The sequence below is a fragment of the Lissotriton vulgaris genome, chromosome 4_1 (assembly GCF_964263255.1).
Source record: "Lissotriton vulgaris chromosome 4_1, aLisVul1.2, whole genome shotgun sequence".
Classification (NCBI taxonomy): Eukaryota; Metazoa; Chordata; class Amphibia; order Caudata; family Salamandridae; genus Lissotriton; species Lissotriton vulgaris.
The window spans coordinates 744468940-744487451 of NC_141691.1; the positions used below are offsets into that span (position 1 = coordinate 744468940).

Sequence of the window (18512 nt, forward strand, 5' to 3'; positions counted from 1 at the left end):
TCTCCAAAAATGTCTGGAGCCCTCTCGGGAACGATCCAGACCCAACCGCGGAAAAAAGAATCTGAAGATGGCGCCCAAGAGTGGGTGCTTCCACAGGAAGCGTGCCGACGCCACCGGAAATACACCAAAGGGTGGGACGTCTACGCCCACCTGGGCTACGAAAAAAAAAAACACAAAGAAAAGACTACGATTCCGGACCCAACCACAAGACCGCGCAATAATGCACAGCTTAGTGAATCCAGAAAGATTCACTCTGCAAAACTCCCTGTACATTTGAGGCACTACCACTCTCCTAGTGGCACCAGGGCTGGGGTTCCTGGTCTCAGTGTACAGTAGTCCCTCCTCCCAATAGGCACTGTGGGTACCACTGACATATCCCTTTTCCTGTGCACTAGCTTGCTGCCTCAGGCTTTCAAGAGTTGGACAGGTCTACTGTCCAAGGCACATCTTTTACCTACTGGGCCCCCCTAGGCCTAAGAGCTCATCCTGGTAAGGGTAAGTTCTATGGGCTCAGTCCCTTCTGGGGCTTCCAAGTCCTCTCCAGGAGGAGAGGGGGTCCTGATTTTTTGTCTGTTAAGAAGCTGGTTTCCCAGTCTTCCTACCTTTCCTCTTGGTAGGTTGGACCTTTCTTTCAGGCTCCACCACTTCTTTTTCACCCTGCTTTCGACTCTGTGCTCTAGTCCTGATGCACACAATCTCAGGGATGTCCAGCATTGCTGCATGGGGTTTCAATTCTACTATAGCCCATGCTGTGGTCACCAGGTCATTTCCAAGCAGACAGGCAGTTGGAAGCTTTGGAGAGACCACTACCTGTTTCAAGTCAGTAACTCCCCCTCTAATGTCACCATAGCCATGGCATGGTTAATAGTAACACTGTCAGCGTTGGTGGCTGGCTAAGATTTCCCTATCAGGTATTGCTCTGGGGAAACCAGTGCGTCTCTCCCCATAGTGACAATGGCACTTGAATTCCTTAGGGCTTCTATTCTAGTCCCAATTATCCAGGGATATTGCAAATACTTCTTTTAGTTGGGTGGCCGCACAGCTAAAGTGGCAAACTCAACTTCACCCTCAGCAACTAGAACTGCTTCAGTGTGAACCCTGATTTGCTCTTGGCAAACTGTTGATCCCTTCTGGAGACTGACTACACCAGTAGTAACTGGAGGAGGACTAGGGGGCGTCTTGCTAGGGCAAGTATCCCCTACAGTTAAGTGTCCCAACTTCTTACAGTTGAAACTCCTGGCCTTTAGGGGATCAAAGTTCTTCCCTTTGTACCTACCCCTGGACTGGGAAGAGTGTTGGGACCCAACTCCCGCTGCATAGGTTTTTGGGGCCCTTTAGAAGACGCTGCCTTTTTGTCTTTGGGGTTCTCACCCCTTTACTCTGGGATGTTTGATAACCCCCTTCTTTTGGTCACCCCCATTGGCTATTCTTGTTATCCTAGTCTTGACCCAGTGGTCTGCCTTCTTTCACAAATCTTGGGGAGAAATTAGACCTAGGTCTACCAAATGCTGATCTACCTTTCATTAGTACAATTACTCAAAATATGTTCTTTCACAAAAAGATTGCTAAGTCCATTAAAAGCATGCACATTATTTCCAGTTAACCATCCACCTAGTGTCTTAACTGAGTAGTCAATAAAGTCAATTCAGGATTGGGGTTTGGTTTTGTGAGCCCCCCTGTATCTAATTCTATATTCCTCCGTTGTGAGCCCAAAGCCCTCAATCAGAGTCTGCCCCCCCCCGCAGTTACCAGTGAACTTTTCCAAAAGAAGTGCCCCCCAGTGAGACTTTCTCACTTTTCTCATTTCACAAGCTCTCTCAAAAGCTGTAAACCATTTGGTGATATTGTCACTTTACTCAAATTTCGGGATAATCCCTTTGGGGGTTTTGGGATCATAAGATTGTTCTCTGTCCCTATTAAGTATATTGCTGCCACCATTGATGGGAGCTAAGCCCATCTCTGCTGTTTCTTTTTCCAGATCCAGGAGTCTGGTCTCTAGCTCTATTCGCCCTGTCAACATCACTAAGAGGATGTCCACAATGGTCTCAGAAGTACCTGATCCACCTATGTGGGATTAGGTGCTGCGAGTTGAGTCCTTGCTCAGATGGATGGCCCTTAGCATACCCTACCAACAGCTCCTGGAGCTTTTGTTTGGAGGGTTGGAACCCCATGTTAATGTTTTTAAGTTTATATAGAGACCGTAACTCCCTGAATTCGAAGTGGAGATAAGGGGTAAGTTCTAGCTCCTCAACCACATTTTATATGTCATTGGTATTTTCACTAATAGCTGGGTTCTTGTTAGAGACATTCTAACAAAACTTCCAACCCCTCTTACCCCTAACTAAAGTGAGTTTTTATTTTTCTAAAATTCTAAAGGGACTTAACCAAGGCCCTAACAAGACTTAATAATTTGCAAAATTTGTCAATTCAAATAATTCAGAATTCTAAAGACAATTTAAGAGTTCTGTTGTGTGATCATGTGTTCACCAAGTCAGTCCAACAAATGCAAAGTTGTAGACCCCACTGCTGATCCGCTAATTTAGGAAGCTGGCTTTGTATATACTATACCAAAGTGAGGTATAGTGTGCACAGAGTCCAGTGGGTCCCCAAAGGTAGGCAGAGGTAAAAGTAGATAATACCTTACTCTCCATTTGTGGTAGCATGGGCGTGCAGTAAGGCTTTATCAGAGGGTAGGGTTAAGCATTAATTGTACAAATGCATGCAAGAAATGATTTCACATACTCAAAGACTGAACAATTTTGTTTGTGTAAAAAAATATGGTTTAGTTGTATTTTATTTCTAGAACCATGCCAGTTTTGGTACAGGTAAGTGAAATAATACTTTGCAAGGTTTATGCAGTGAATTACAGTTGAATGCAGGTTCAAATGCAGGTGATTGATTTATAGGTAATTTTCAGTTACTTTATAGATTACTGTGAATTTTACTTCTTGGATTACTTTTTAAGTTACTTTTGCTAATCAGTGTGATATGCCTAGATATCACACTGAGACATTTCCTAGACAAAAGGTAAGTAACTAAATTTTTACACATATGCAGTTTTGCAAGGTTTCATACAAACCAACTCCATACTTAGAAAAGCAGTCAAAGCAATCCTATGGGAGGAAATTAAGTTATCGGTTTATAGCTAAGTACTTGTTTGTGGGAGTTGGGTTTCTGGGGTTAGAACACCAAGGGTCGAGGATGCACACTCCAAGCACCCTCAGGTGCACTAGGGCGGCCGGGTGCAGAGTGCTGAGGCCCAATGTTATTCAATGGGGGATCGGGGCCTCCGGTTGGTGGCTGCTGACAAGCAGGCCACAAAGTTATGGGAGCAAAGTTCCCGGTGTTAGGCTCAGGGCAATGGGGGATCGGGTTTAGCACACACAGTGCACCCACAGCGGCACAGGGGGGTCGGGTGCAGGGTGCTGGTTTGGCGTCCTGTTGATTTCAATGGAGATTCTCTGGTTGCAACAAACACTGCAGGCTTTAGGATGAAGATCATTTGGAGGCCAATACCAGTTGGAGAGGTAAATGGGGATGCTGGGACACCATTGGTTGGGTCACCCAAGGCTGTTACAGGCTCCGGTTGCGTTCGGGGGATCCTCCAGAAAGGGGCTGCAGGCGTCGATTGGAGATACGAGGCAGATCAAATCACCAGATCTCAGGTCAAGATCGCCGGGGTGATCTCCTTGTGTTGTTGGGCCACTCGAACTTGGGCCATGGGCGTCAGGTGCAGAGTGAAGCAGACTCGTGGATTTGGCCGGAGCCAGAGTCTGTGGGTGAGCAGATCTGGTGCTCACAGGAGACAAAGTCTTGGTTTTGGAAGGTAGGGCAGGCCCTCCGGGTTCTTGGGGGCTGCTAGCTGCAGAACACGCCGGGGTTTCTGTGGAGCAGGTTGGGACAGGCAGGTAATGCTGGGACCAAGTCAGTGGGCGTCCTCCTCTTCTTAGTTCAGCACAGCTTCTTCTGTACTTCTTCTCGTCTGCGGAGGTACGGTTCGGGGTTGCCCCTAAATACTAGATTATGGTGCGTTACAGGTTGGGACCAATGAGTCCCTTCCTTGGGGTGGGTACACACCCTATTATGCCACCCTCCAGTGGGAGGGGGTCATAAGCCTCACTCTGGTTGGCTGGGTCCCCCATCTACAAGAATGCTGGGACTGAGAGTTGTGCTTCACCTTGTCTCCCCCACCTGAGGGACGGGGTTGGCAAAGGTGGGCACACCTCTCCTCCTAGCTTGATTTACCCGCTGATTCTCCCGCCCAAAGTGGGGGTCAGAACTGGTAGGGGCCAGTTGCTGGGAGCAGCAAATGGCCGGGGTAGCTCACAAAGATGGCAAGCCTTTGAAGCATCCCCTTCGTGGACCCTGCCCATCCTGGGGAGGAGGCTTGGCACCTCGTGCCAGGATGTGCATTGTTACAGGACCCAGAGAGCGGAAGGCTCTCCACCCAGGGGTCTAGAAAGATATCTGGTAGTGGCAGCTGGCGAGCAGCCACATTGCCAGGACACTAGAGCTTGGTCATTTTTCAGGGGGCATCTCTAAGATACCCTTTGAGTGCATTTTTCATTAAATCCCACATTGGCATCAGTGTGGGTTTAATGCGTGCTGTGAAGTTTGATACCAAACTTCACAGTTTCCAGTAAAGCCATTATGGTGCTGTGGAGTTTATGATGACAAACTTCCGGCACCATATACTCTTTATGGCATTACTGCTCTTGTAATGTCCAAGAATTGACTTAGCTACATGTAGGGGTACAGGGCTCATGCACCTGTACTCTCACCACTGGTATAGTGCACCCAGGTAGAGGGATGCTTACCTATGCCAGGGCAGTGGGTTGTAGGCCTTGCACACATATCCCTGTGTGCCATGCAGACTCTAAACTTTGTTCTGCACCAACACACGCAGCCTGCAATGGCAGTGTGTGTGTGTGTGTGTAAAGGTAAAGAGCCTCTAAGGGTGGCACAATACGTATTGTAGCCCTTAGAGGCCTTCCTTGGTCACAGTGCTCTTGGTACCTATGGTACCTTCTACAAAGGACTTACATGTGGCCAGAGAGTTGCCAATTGGGTTTTGCAACAGTACAGTTTAGGGAAAGAACATAGGCACTGGGTACCTGGTTGCCAGGAACCCAGGGGTACACTCAGTCAAAATACATCAACAGTTTGGCAAAAAGTGGGGGCAACCATGCAAAAAGGGGCACTTTCCTACAGGGGGCAGATGCTCATGCACAATAGTTCAGTTTAGAAGTTTCTTCTAGCCCAACTACTAAGATGACAAGGGCACAGGGCTTGTTGACCTTTACAGCTGAGGCAGAGGAGGGAAGGTGTATAGGAGTGCCCAAGAACCACTCCATCTAAAATGCATTTCCTAAGGAGAGTGATCTCAAACAGGTAAAGGTTTAAACACTGCGTCTTTCTAATAATGGTGATAAGATCTATCCAGGGCTCTCCCTAGTGTCTGAAAAATTCCTATCCTACCTAAAGAAGCAGACTCCATTTGTGATCTGGCAGGCACTGCCGCTGACCTCATCCATCCAGAAGTTTAAAGATCCTGACAGGTGGTTCATGATCAGGGAGATGCCCTGATGCTCCGGCCAACTGCAAAGGAACATCACCTCTTGCCACTGGTGCCAAGATTAGAGTCTGCCCTACTGGTTGCAGTACCACATGGCAGTGGTGTTGTTCGTGAGAACTTGCGCTGCCTCCCCTTCATGAGCAGCAAGAAGACCTTCAGCGCCAGACAAACCATCAGCAACGCCAAATGACTGATATGGATCTGGGTTTATGCCAAAGGCCAGAATCTTTTGATCTCCACCTCTGCCAGTAGGCCTTCCCGACCCAGCAATGACCCATCCATTGCAGACTGTGTGTAGCCTCCTTCTAAACCTGGATGGAATCTCTGAGATTTGCTTGGTGCTTGGCCCATTAGGACATCAAATTCCATCACAGGCCCACGTTTCCCACTTGGAAAATTCGACAAGCAGGGTTCAGAAGGGTAAAAGGGCTCTGCGGTCATTGACTTTCAGCACCAATGCTGAAATATAGGACTCATAGCGTGAAAGTCCTGGACTCCAACAGAGGGAAGGTCATGAATTGTAAAGCATAAAGGACTGCCTCAATAATGACAGCCTCTATAAAGGAATCGGATGTGACTTCAGCTCATTGATCGAGAACCCAAATGATGCAAGAAGGATCACCGTTGTCTGGAGGTGGTCTGCTACTAACTGTACTGAGCTTATCTTCAACAGTCACCCATCGAGATCGGAGAAAACAGGTATCCCCAACCTCAGACGATAAATGGTGACCACAGCAATCATTTACATGAACATCCAAGGGGCACTAGGGAGGCTGATAGGCAGCACAACAAACTGAAAAAGCTCCTCCGATACCCTGAAATGTAGGTAACATATGCTGGACAGTTATTTGAAAATACAAATCCTGCAGGTCCAAGGATCCCATCCAGTCCAGATAAGACAGAATCTAGGTCAGTGTGAACATTCTGAATTATTGTTCAGTAGGAAGGCTTTCAGAGGGCAAAGATCTAAAAGAGGTCAAAGGCCTCCATCCTCCTTCAGCATGAGAAAATAGCGAGACTAACAAGGCACCCCTATTTACAAGTTCATAACCCTCTCGATGGCGTCTAGAGAGCAAAACTAGCACCTCTTGCATTAGAATGCACAGGTGCTCCCCTGAGAGCCGCTCAGATGTATGAGGAAAATGCAGGCGGGGAAAAAAAAGAAGTGTAGGGCACAGCCACGCTGAACGATTTGGAGAACCCATCTGTCCAATTTGATGGACCACCACTATGGGAGAAAGTGCTAGATCCTTTCTCCCACCATGGCTTGTTGAATGTCAATGATGGCAAGCTACAGTGGCTTGGAAGGGAAGGAGAGAGGAAGTCCTGGCCCCCTTGATGACCTGTGTGAATCGTTCCCGATTCACACCCCCAACCTCAAAAGGATTTGTGAGATTGAAGCACAGACTGGGGGGACTGGCACTGCCTCTATGTCAGTTCCCTAGAGTGACAATGAAGCGTCTTAAAGTGAAGCGTAAACGGCTTGGCAGAGGCCAAAAGCCAGAGTGCTGTAGCTCTACTCTCCATGAAACGTTCTAAGGCAGAATCGTCTTTCTCACAAAACAGACGAGAACAATCAAAATCATATGCATAAGGGATACCTGTAGGCCTTCAGAATATCCTGTGTAGCGCATTCATGCATGGTGGTGGAGGACCACACCGGTGACAACTGACTGCTGAGAAATCAGTTGTATGATGTCCAGCATAATTCACATATTTAGCTACATCTTACCCACCCTGAATGGCTTGAGCGGAAGAGGCCTGGAGGTCCAACAGGACCACTGGCAAGAACTCCAGTATATGTCCCACAGGAAAAGTGTATATCAGCCCAATAAACAAACTGAATTGACTGATCTCAATGCTAGCCTGACAGAAGAGAAAATCAGTTTCCTTAATGCCTCATTACTCCTAGGCTCCCTCTCCAGGGGAGTTGCAAGGAATTCATTTGGGTTCGCCTTGCTACTGCAATCTTGAACAGCTGGATTCTCTAGAGTAGGGTGTTTAGTGAGGAAGTCAAGTGTGCCAAGTTGTGATGCCTGGCCACCTGCCTATTTACCGCTGGGCAAGGACAGGGCTGTGATTAAGGGTCCACCAAAGTGTCAGTGAGAGCTTCACTAAATGGGAGCAAGGGCTCCACACTGGCTACGCCTAAAGAACTTCTGCAAGGACGTTCATCTTAACCTCAACAAAGGGCATTTGAAAGTCTAGGGTCTCAGCTGTCCGTTTAATTATGACTCTATATGAAGCACTCTGCTCCGCTGAAGGACCAAACATGTGAATTGAAATGGTTATCTGGTGTGTGTGTTTGTGTGTGTGTGTGGGGGGGGGGGGGGCGTGGGGGGAGGAAAGGGGTTAGAAAGCCCACTATAATCTTGTAAGTCCATGTAAAACCTGACAATGCAATGAAGGGTCCAATCAACTCTACCCTCACCATCATTGGGTGGTGGTAAGCTTTGGATTCTGAACAAAAAATCCAGAGTGCTTCTCCACAGGATAAGATTGAGACTGAATGGGGACCAGTTGCGCCTTGTGGATTCATAGCACAGCCTTGTTCGGCGTCATGTCGAAGCCACATCAGGGTTGGACAACAGAACTGCCGCTGGGTCCTCCTGTGAGGAAAGGACCAACAGTCTGCACTAGGGTCGTGCAGAGCCTGTGACTATTCCAAAGGGTTCAGATTGTGCCGAGGAAGTACCCATCACCTCTAGTCCGACTGAGGTCACCAGATACACAAGAAGGAGCTGGAAGAGTGCTAAATATACACTACATGGCCTCCTTAAAATACCTGACTGTAGGAAGTTGGCTTTTTATGAAGTGCACCAAAATGAGGTACACTATGTAGAAAATATAGGCGTCCCTTATTGGCTTACAGGGCTTAAACTAATATGACTATTCTGCCTTTGGTATGCGACCCAGGCTCCCCCCAACCAGGGGAAATGCCACCTCCTGCCCCGGACTCATTTGGCACCAGTACAGCTGAGAAAATTAGTATCAGGCAAGTTCCTTGCCTAAGGTGGGCTATCTGATGTGAACACGAGGAATAGAATTCTACCATCTTGGTTTTAGGTGGAATTACATTCACTGGGCCATGCTTCCACCCACCTGCAAGCGCTCGTATAGGGGGTGTAGTCACCCTAAAGGTGAGTAGCCCATTGGTTACCACCTGTCACTCCCCTTAATGCCCCTAGATTGAGTATTTAGGTGGCACCCCTGTAGCCAGGAACTTAAGATTCAACAGATCCAGACAAACAGGACAAAGAATAGCCATGACATAGAGTACTGAAGACTTGCTTTGGACTGTTTTCCGGTGCTAAACCCTGCTTGCCTGCACCAGTCTCGACAATTGTGAAGAAACCGACTCATCCTGCAGCAGAGCCTCTGCCAAGGACCTTGGTAGACTGCCAGTCCTTCGCAAATTGCCAGTAATTTCCCTTGGAGTGGAGGAGCTACTCCCCTGCAGTCTGCAGGCACCAAAGCAGCAAAGTCCTGTATACTGTGCTGCCACTCCCCAGTCAAAGACACAGCAGCTGCCCAGGAAGAGGTCACCGTGCTCCAGAAGGTTAGATCCATCTCCCCACAAAGTGAGAAGATGTTCGAACGAACCCGAGCCACACAGCACCCATACCCAGGGTTTCGGAACCATGCAGCAACCAAAGCTTGTTCGAGTCCAATTCAGACTCCAACACCACCAAGAAGCCGTTGAGGGAAGTCAGCACCACAGAGACCCACTTACAAAGTGGCCCAGCTGTCCTTATTTTTGTACCCTCAACCAGATAGACCGACAACCGCAAGGTCCTATGACACACCAGCTCAGCTGACCTAACCCCTCTGCACCTGAGCACCATGGTCCGGGTTCTCAACAACAGACTGTGCTACCTGGCTACCTGAGCCCCCTATTGGGAGCTCCCGGAATTGTTCCCAAGTCCCCCTCTGCAGCCTGTGTTTAGGTGGTCTCCCTCTCTCCTTTGGTGTAGTGTGTAAGGCTACCAACCTGACCACCTTCTTTGCACCCGGACGCCCCAGGGCAGGTATATTCTAACTGCTGTTGGTATTTGGACCTTAACCCCTCTACCACCTTAAGTCCTGAAGGGGACCCCTGGAAACCTATTAAAAGTACCTGTATGCCGTATAGGTCTGTTTCTTTGATAGGAAAGTATTACGCATGAAGATGCATTTAAGTGAACATTTTACTTACCTACGAAAGTCCATATTTTAAAGAGTACTTACTTACAACGTTCTTGCAATCAAAATGTATATAAAAATACACATTATTTTTCTAAATTGGTCTTGGATTTATTCTCGGAGTGTCCTGTTAAGATGACACTGCGAGGTAAGATTTTAAGCTTTTTATTCAGCTTAAAGGATAAACCACCAACTCCTGCTGCCAGCCTGCTGTTACTCCTGAAGCAAACTGTACAACAGAATGCTACCATGGAGATAGAATAAAACAGGCGCATGCAGCTCATTTCAAAAGATCACAACACATCCCTCTTACAGAGGAAACAATAAAAGAGAAGAAAAAAATTGAACAAAGAGAAACCGTGTAGGTAATTCATAAAATGGTTGTACATCTATCAGAACATTGCAAATTCAAATATAACTTCACAAAAAAAAATTAGGTGAAGAAATTAAGACATCTCATAATCATCATACCTTTTCGGAAGACGATGAGTTCTAAGAGGGTGAGATGGAGAATCTCTATTGGAAAGTGCCTCAGAAGTAGGTGAAATATCTGGACATGATGGAAACAAAGATTTATCACTTTGAAACTTCACCAATCGAGACATACTCCATTTACCACTATTATGTACAGTGACAACATTTTTGTATACTGCAACAATAACAAAAGATCCCATGTAATCAGTGACTCCTTTCCTGTGCCAGCGTGGTCTCTTGACTAGTACCCATTCTCCAACTTCCCATTTTACAACTTTGGTGGATTTTTTTTTCATCAAATCTTTGTTTATACGAGTCTTGATACGATTTGATTTTATCACCTCTTCTTCACACAAAACTGGATTTTCAATAGGGGGTAACCAGTTTGGGTTGAGTTTAGAGGAAGTAACCCTGCCACACAATATCTGGAATGGGGACCTTTGCAAAACACAGTCAACAGTGGTACGATGAGCCCACCATGTGTCTCTCAAAATTCCTTTCAAAGGAAGTCTCATCACAACAGCTCTCTGTACACACGCCTTGACCACTCTGTTCATGCGTTCAGCCAATCCATTGGCTTGAGGCGAATACAGAGCAGTTCTTTGATGCACTATGCCATACTCATTGAAAAATTCATGCATTTTCTGTGAGACAAATTGAAGACCATTGTCGGTGACAATGTGTTTGGGAACACCTTCAACAGCAAATTCATCTTTAAGAAAATCAATCACCACCCTTGTACTTACTGAGCTTGACACACCTGGTAGAAACCCATTTCGACGAATAATCCACCTAAAGAATCACAAACCTGTCTCCAGGGCCTAATAGCTCAAAAGGACCCATTAGATCTAAACCCAGTTTAACCCATGGTTCCTTGGGAACATCAACAGGAGAAAGTGGAGGATTATTGATGACTCGGAACTTGTCACAAGAGCAATACTCATGGCACTCATGTCCATCCATTCTTGGCCACCAATACCTTTCTCGTAAACGAGACTTAGTAAGACTATTTCCTAGATGTCCTTCATGGGCCAAACTAATTAGCTTGGGTCTCAGTCCTTCAGGAGGACCGAGATCCACGCATAAGCGGTCCATGAAAAGGAGTGAGTTCACACCGGACTGCCCAAAAGGGAAGTAAATCAGAGTCCATACTTTCGCAGGTCCCCCCCCCCCCCCCCCCCCCCCAACCCCCCCCTCCAGCCAACCTTCAATAACAAAATGTGTTAAAGTAGGAAACAAAGGATCTTCAAGCCTTGAACTTTCGGACGATTCACTTTCAGGAATAGTCGACTGTTTAACCCAAGAAACACAAATGGTATCATTGTCAAGAGAATTCTCAGTGTACTCAACAGGTAATCTTGACAAACAATCTGCCACCTTGTTAGCAGTGCCAGGGTGGTACTCCACAGAAAAGTTATACTCTTCAAGACCTTCACTCCAACGCTTCAGTCTCGGATTGAGTCTTTCACTTTCCATGGAAGAGAACACTTGCACTAAGGGCCGATGATCAGATCTAACTAAGAAGGGAATGCCCCCTGAATAAAACTTAATTGTTTTCTTCTTGGAGTCAAAATGACCCAAGGTTGGCATTTTCCCAATAGTTTGTTTGATAATATTGAAAGCAGAAGCACATTCAGGGGACCAAACAAAATGTACTCCTTTTCTTAGAACACTGATATGTTCAACAATGGAGGCAAAACCTTGGATGAATTTAGAATAAAATTCTGCGAGGCCCAGAAAGGACCTAACTTGCTCTTTGTCTGTTGGGGCAGGAGCATCAGCAATACTTTTCGCTAAGTCTAATTTTGGTTGAATGCCCTCCACCGATCTCACATGACCCAAATATGCTACAGAAGATACACCTATTTTACATTTCATACGATTGACAGTTAAACCATTGTCAGCCAGTCTACGAAGTGTGCCTCTCAAGGTTGTGTCATGTTCAAGATTATCCTTACCATAAATTAAAATGTCATCCTGGAAAAACAGGACATTGGGAACATCTTTCAAAACTAATTTCATTATCCGTTGAAAACATGCAGCCGCAGAGGCTAATCCGAATGGCATTCTGATAAATCGTAAGGCCCTCAGTGTTGTAACGAACGATGTGAGGTGTCTGGAATCGGGATGGAGAGGAACTTGATGGGACGCTGAAGATAAATCTAAGACACTAAAAACTTTTGCACCTTCAAGTAAGGTAATCGATTCAGAGATATTAGGAAGTGGTTGACGATCTACACATATCCATTTATTTAAGCTTCTCAAGTCAACACACATCCTAATACTCTTCCCTCCATCCTTATGGGCAAAAACCACTGGGGCCAACCATTCTGATGATTCAATTTCCTCAATGATATTGTGAGAAACTAATCTTTTGAGTTCACACTTAAGAGGTTCCAACATCATATTAGGAACCTTCCTGACTTTATGTACTACAGGCAGAGCCGTTTCCTTAAGTATAATTCGGTGCTCAAAATTTTTAAGTAGACCTAAATTATCAGAGAAAACTTGGAGAAACTCGTCAGAGAACTTATTCGACGACAAATTGTGATCCCCTAAAATGACTTGTTCTGAAGGACAGCGACCATTGGGGTTCAGAATTATGCCGAAGTCTCTTTGGTGCCTTCATCGTAGGAGGTTGACACCCAGTTTTGCCACATACATTTTTCCAATTGTCTCTCTTCCTATAAAAAGAATTTTCAAAATGTCATAACCTGTTACATCTATGTGTGAACCGCCATAACTTACAGGATTAATGTCAGAAGGAATAAGTTCGAGATCAGGAAAAGTCTTATCCCAAATTTAATTTCCAATCACAGTGAATGGGGAACCCGAATCAGCCAAAACAACAAACAATTTATCCCCAATCACAACGTCACATTCTGGCATGTGAATATGCTCAGCATCTACAGCACCATTATTACGTACACTTAACATAGTCGTTTTGGTTGAAACACTTGTTCCAACATTCTCATGCGTGACATCAACAGTGCGTACCCTTCCGCCAGACTTACATACTCAGGCATAATGGCCTTTGATTCCACATTTACGACGTGGTATTTCTAGCATAATATTGAGGATAATTGTATGAATGATTGTTACTACCACATCTGTAACATTTCATTTTCGAAAAGTCTGAATGTGTCTTGGGTATAGGACCGCGGACAACATTGTAGATGTTATCTACAAATTCTTGAGGACGACTGGGACCTGTTTTTTTTTGAGTCACTTCATGAATGCTACTAGGTGTAGGAGTATCATCAGAATTGTTTTTTTGAGCTTTCATTTCTTTGACCCAACCAGAGGTGTTCTCCATTCCTTCGACAATAGCTACAGCTTCTTCAAGCGATGGATTTTTTTAAAGAAGTTTTTTTTGCACTCTGGAGCTGTTAGTACATCTAACAAGCTGGTCACTAATTAATGAGTCAGTTAAATCACCAAATTCGCAAGTACGAGCAAGGGTTTTGAGAGATGCTACATAGTTGCCAACTTTTTCATTGTGTTCTTGGACTCTCATGCAATATTGTAGTCTTTCTAAAACAACATTTTTATGAGGTCCAAAATATTTTTCTAACATTTTCATGGATATATCAAACACATCCGAAAGGTCAACACTACCTTCACCAATAGGAATTACGTCAATGCTTTCATAAATATTACGTCCTTCAATCTCTAGGTTGTGGAGTAGAATTGCTTGTTTTCTGTAAGCTGAGAATTTCTCACCACCTATTGCAACTAGATAAGAATCGAATAACAATTTCCATCTTTTCCAGGGTAAAAGCGGTTCACCTTTTTCACAGAGAAAAGGAGGCGGTTGACTCATGCTAGTTGCAGACATGTCGAAAAGAATGTTCACTTGATTTGTAAGGTGACGAGAAAAGTATTGCAAAGTCAATTAAAGTATGCAGTTAAAAGAAGAGAAACTGCTAAGAAAAAAATGTATGGAAACAGTTTGCAGATTAGCCAATGTAGAAATCTATGTATAAAAGAAATAAGCAAAACACTTTCCCAGTTGGTCACTAGATGGCAGACTTGTCAAGCAAATAACTGAGAGTAGTTTGTTATTATTGGTTCCAAGAGGTCAGATTTAAAACAAGCATTTGCAATGCAATAGGTCTCGCATTAGGAAAGTTGAGGTATTGGTATTGTAAATGATAAATTTTTTATTCATGTGTTGGGTTTGATAATAGCGAAATTAATAGCTTTGTCATTTACAATGCCAATAGTGTTAACTTTCGCAAATGTGACACCTATAGCATTTGTAATGCAATATGTGTTGTATTTACATGGCTTGGATGTATTAATATTACAAATAACAATTTCTTTTATTTTTTTTAAATAATTTATACTTAAATAAAAGTTATTGTAATTTATAATGGCAATAGCTTAAAACTTTTGTAAATAACTTTTGGGAAGATTATGTTCAGTATATTTTATTGTGATGAAAATCCAAGAACAGAAGTGAAATATTAACACCTTTTTGTGACATTTGTAATAAATCTTGAAACATTGAGAGAACATATTAGAACCAGTTGTTGTTGAATGGTTGCACAGAGTGATGCTGTGGCCTTCAGTGGTGCTGAGTGATGCTGTAGCCTTCAGTGGTGCTGAGTGATGCTGTGGCCTTCAGTGGCGCTGAGTGATGCTGTGGCATTCAGTGGCGCTGAGTGATGCTGTGGCATTCAGTGGCGCTGAGTGATGCTGTGGCATTCAGTGGCGCTGAGTGATGCTGTGGCATTCAGTGGCGCTGAGTGATGCTGTGGCATTCAGTGGTGCTGTGGCGTGGAGTTGTGCTGTGGCATGGAGTGGTGCTGTGGCATGGAGTGGTGCTGTGGCATGGAGTGGTGCTGTGGCATGGAGTGGTGCTGTGGCATGGAGTGGTGCTGTGGCATGGAGTGATGCTGTGGCATGGAGTGATGCTGTGGCATGGAGTGATGCTGTGGCATGGAGTGATGCTGTGGCATGGAGTGATGCTGTGGCATGGAGTGATGTTGAGTAATGCTGTGACGTTGATTGATGCTGTGGTGTTGAGGGATGCTGTGCGCTGAGTGGTGCTGTGGCGTTGAGTGGTGCTGTGGCATTGAGTGGTGCTGTGGCATTGAGTGGTGCTGTGGCATTGAGTGGTGCTGTGGCATTGAGTGGTGCTGTGGCATTGAGTGGTGCTGTGGCGTTGTGGGGTGCTGTGGCGTTGTGGGGTGCTGTGGCGTTGAGTGGTGCTGTGGATTTGAGTGGTACTGAGGGATGCTGGTGCGTTGAGTGATGCTGGTGCGTTGAGTGATGCTGTGGCGTTGAGTGATGCTGTGGCATTGAGTGGTGCTGTGGCATTGAGTGGTGCTGTGGCATTGAGTGGTGCTGTGGCATTGAGTGGTGCTGTGGCATCGAGTGGTGCTGTGGCATCGAGTGGTGCTGTGGCATCGAGTGGTGCTGTGGCATTGAGTGGTGCTGTGGCATCGAGTGGTGCTGTGGCATTGAGTGGTGCTGTGGCATTCAGTGGTGCTGAATGATTTTGTGACGCTGAGTGATGCTGTTGCGTTGAGTGATGCTGTGGCATTGAGTAATGCTGTGGTGTTGAGGGATGCTGTGCGCTGAGTGGTGCTGTGGCATTGAGTGGTGCTGTGGCATTGAGTGGTGCTGTGGCATTGAGGGGTTGTGTTGGAGAGATGATTTGGAGGGTGGAGCTTGAGTTGGAGGGTGGAGTTGGAGGGTGGAGTTGGAGGGTGGATTTGGAGGGTGGATTTTGGAGGGTGGATTTGGATGTAGGATTTTGATTTGGATGGTGTAATTGGAGGGTGGAGTCGGAGGGTGGAGGCGGAGGGTGGTGTTGGAGGTTGGAGTTGGAGTTGTAGGGTGGAATTGTAGGGTGGAGTTGGAGTCCGTAGTTGTAGTTTGCGGGTGGATTTGGAGGGTGGTTTTGGAGGCTGGAGTTGTAGTTGTAGGGTGGATTTGTAGGGTGTATTTGGATGTTGGAGTTGGAGGGTGGAGTTGGATGGTGTTTTTGGAGGGTGGATTTGTAGTTGGAGGAAGGAGTTGGAGTGTGGATTTGGAGTGTTGAGTTGGAGCGTGTAGTTGGATGGTGGAGTTAGAGGGTGTATTTGGAGGGTGTAGTAGTGCTTGGATGGTGGATTTGGATGGTGGATTTTGAGGGTGGAGTTGGAGGGTAGAGTGGTGGGCGGGTAGAGTGGTGGTGCTAGAGTGTGGGCGCTAGAGTCTGGGCACTACGTCACCAGGCGAGTCAACAAAACTGCATAGCCTGGCTTGCTGTTTGGTAAAGGAAAGTGTACACGCATTTTTTCCTCAGCACAAAAGCACAGTTATTTATGGCTGCAGAGGAGGAAATAGATTATTAAACATTTTTATCCCGTTTCCGTTTGCACATACTCCTTTCGGAAGTAAGTCTTGGTTACAGTCATGACACGTTAACAATAAAGTCACACAGAATATTCACACAATTTATACACAATGAACACACTTAAAAACAGAAGTCTGGATTGAAATAGGTAACACCATGTGAAATCTTGTGGAGTAAAATGTTTTCTTTTAACAATTTAGACAGCTTCCTAAAGTGTGGGCAAGCAGTTAAGGCTTATCCGAGGGTAGTGTTAAGCTTTTGCTGTAGACACAGATTCAATGAATGAGACACACTCAAGAAGAAACTCGAGAGCAATTTAGAAAAATATCAGATTTTTGGGTACTTTTTGACACCAAGATTAGGAATCAGGTAAGGACTTTAGAAGTTATCAATTTTTACCGTAAAAATAGTAGAAACTTACAGCTGTCAGATATGAGGCACGAGTCATGAATGTGTTAATGTTATCCTAAGGGAGAAACATACACTGCATAGGTACACCTACAGATGACTTACAGAACTGTTCTTCTGGACTAAAGGCAAGTAGGGGCCATGGTCCAAGACAGCAGCAAGAGTGCCCGGGGGTGTACGTGTGCAGAGGTGCTTTCCTGGTGGCAGCCTCGAATGCTACATGCTTCAGTCAATGGGAAAAGTACCTGTAAGAAAGAAGCTGCAGGGGGGGACTGAAGGCCCAGTACTGCAGAACCCAAGGGAAGCCTCGGCTCTTGAGGGTCTCAGGACCACAGACACCGCTGGTTTACGTGAGCCCGTGCTTGGGAGCTCTGGTGAAGAGGTGTTTTGTCCAGCAGGACGATAAATTAGAGACTCCCGGTTCTTGGTGTACCTGCAGAAGAGGGAAAAGAAACGCAGCAGGGCCACTCTCCATGTGGAGCTGCCCTCTCTTCAAGTCCCTTGAGGTACAGGTAAGTTTTGGTGGGTGTGTTGTTCCGACTGAACACAAACAAGCCTTGCTCCTTGGAACAGGCTCCAGTACCTTGGGTATTGGTGCTGGGCGGCTCCTGGAGTCGCCAAACTTGGCAACAAGATAGATATGAACTCCTGAAGCAATGAATGCCTCTCTTTGAGGCGCTGCTCCCACGGTGGGCCTGGGGATCAACAGAATGCTGTACCAGGCAGATGCAGTCAGTGTCTGCTGGTGCAGGGAAGTGGCTCCTCCACTTCAAGGGAGATGTTGCTGGGTCGATGAAGTGCTGGACAGACCTCCAAGGGTTTGGGGAAGCCATTCCGCATGTGAATGAGTCGGTGTCAGCGATTGTTGGGATAGCAGCGGCCATGCAGGGTTTTGCACCATGTTAGGTGCTGGTCCACATTTCTGACATCTACAGCTCTTCTTTGTCCGTCATCTTCTTTCAGGCAGACTAATCTGACTTCCTGGTGTACTAAATTTAGGGGAGTGAAGGGTAGTAGCCAATGGGCAACTTACCCCTGGGGTCACTACAGCCCATATACGACCACTTCCTGTGGTGAGTGGGCATAATCTGTACCAGAGCTCCTAATTCCACCAAAATTAAGATGGCGGAACCCTTCTATTGTGGAGCACATCAGGTAGCCCACCTTAAGGGTGTGACTAGCCTGGTGATGCAACACGCCTACTTGCATAGCTTATTTCCTGCCTGTCCTGGTGCCACATGGGCCTCAGGGAAGGGGTGGCATCTCTCAGGTCTGGAGGAAGCTGGGGTCGCATACCAAAGGCAGCTGGGGCTTTGAAGCCCCTGGCTTTAATATGCTAAATCACTAGCCATCGAGCTGGAATAGGTGTGAACACCTTTCTCCGCAGCAAGCACTGTTTCTGACCTCAGAGAGCACAGGTTCACGCCTTCAGGGGATCAGAAACCTGTCTATGGTGGCAGGCTGGATGGTACCAATCACCCAGCACACTATATACTGGTAGGTTTTTCAGGAGGCTCCTCCAAG

At 46.1% G+C, this 18512-nt stretch overlaps 1 protein-coding gene across 2 annotated transcripts in view; it reads right to left on the reverse strand.

Annotated features, from left to right (window-relative positions):
• The window catches only part of PRP4K (pre-mRNA processing factor kinase PRP4K), a 390098-nt gene that overhangs the window by 39782 nt on the left and 331804 nt on the right, over positions 1 to 18512 (reverse strand). For both annotated transcript variants that reach the window (XR_015309884.1, XR_015309883.1), the window contains exon 19: positions 10229 to 10307. The gene's annotated coding sequence lies outside the window, so the exon portion shown is untranslated. The remainder of the gene's footprint in view (positions 1 to 10228; positions 10308 to 18512) is intronic.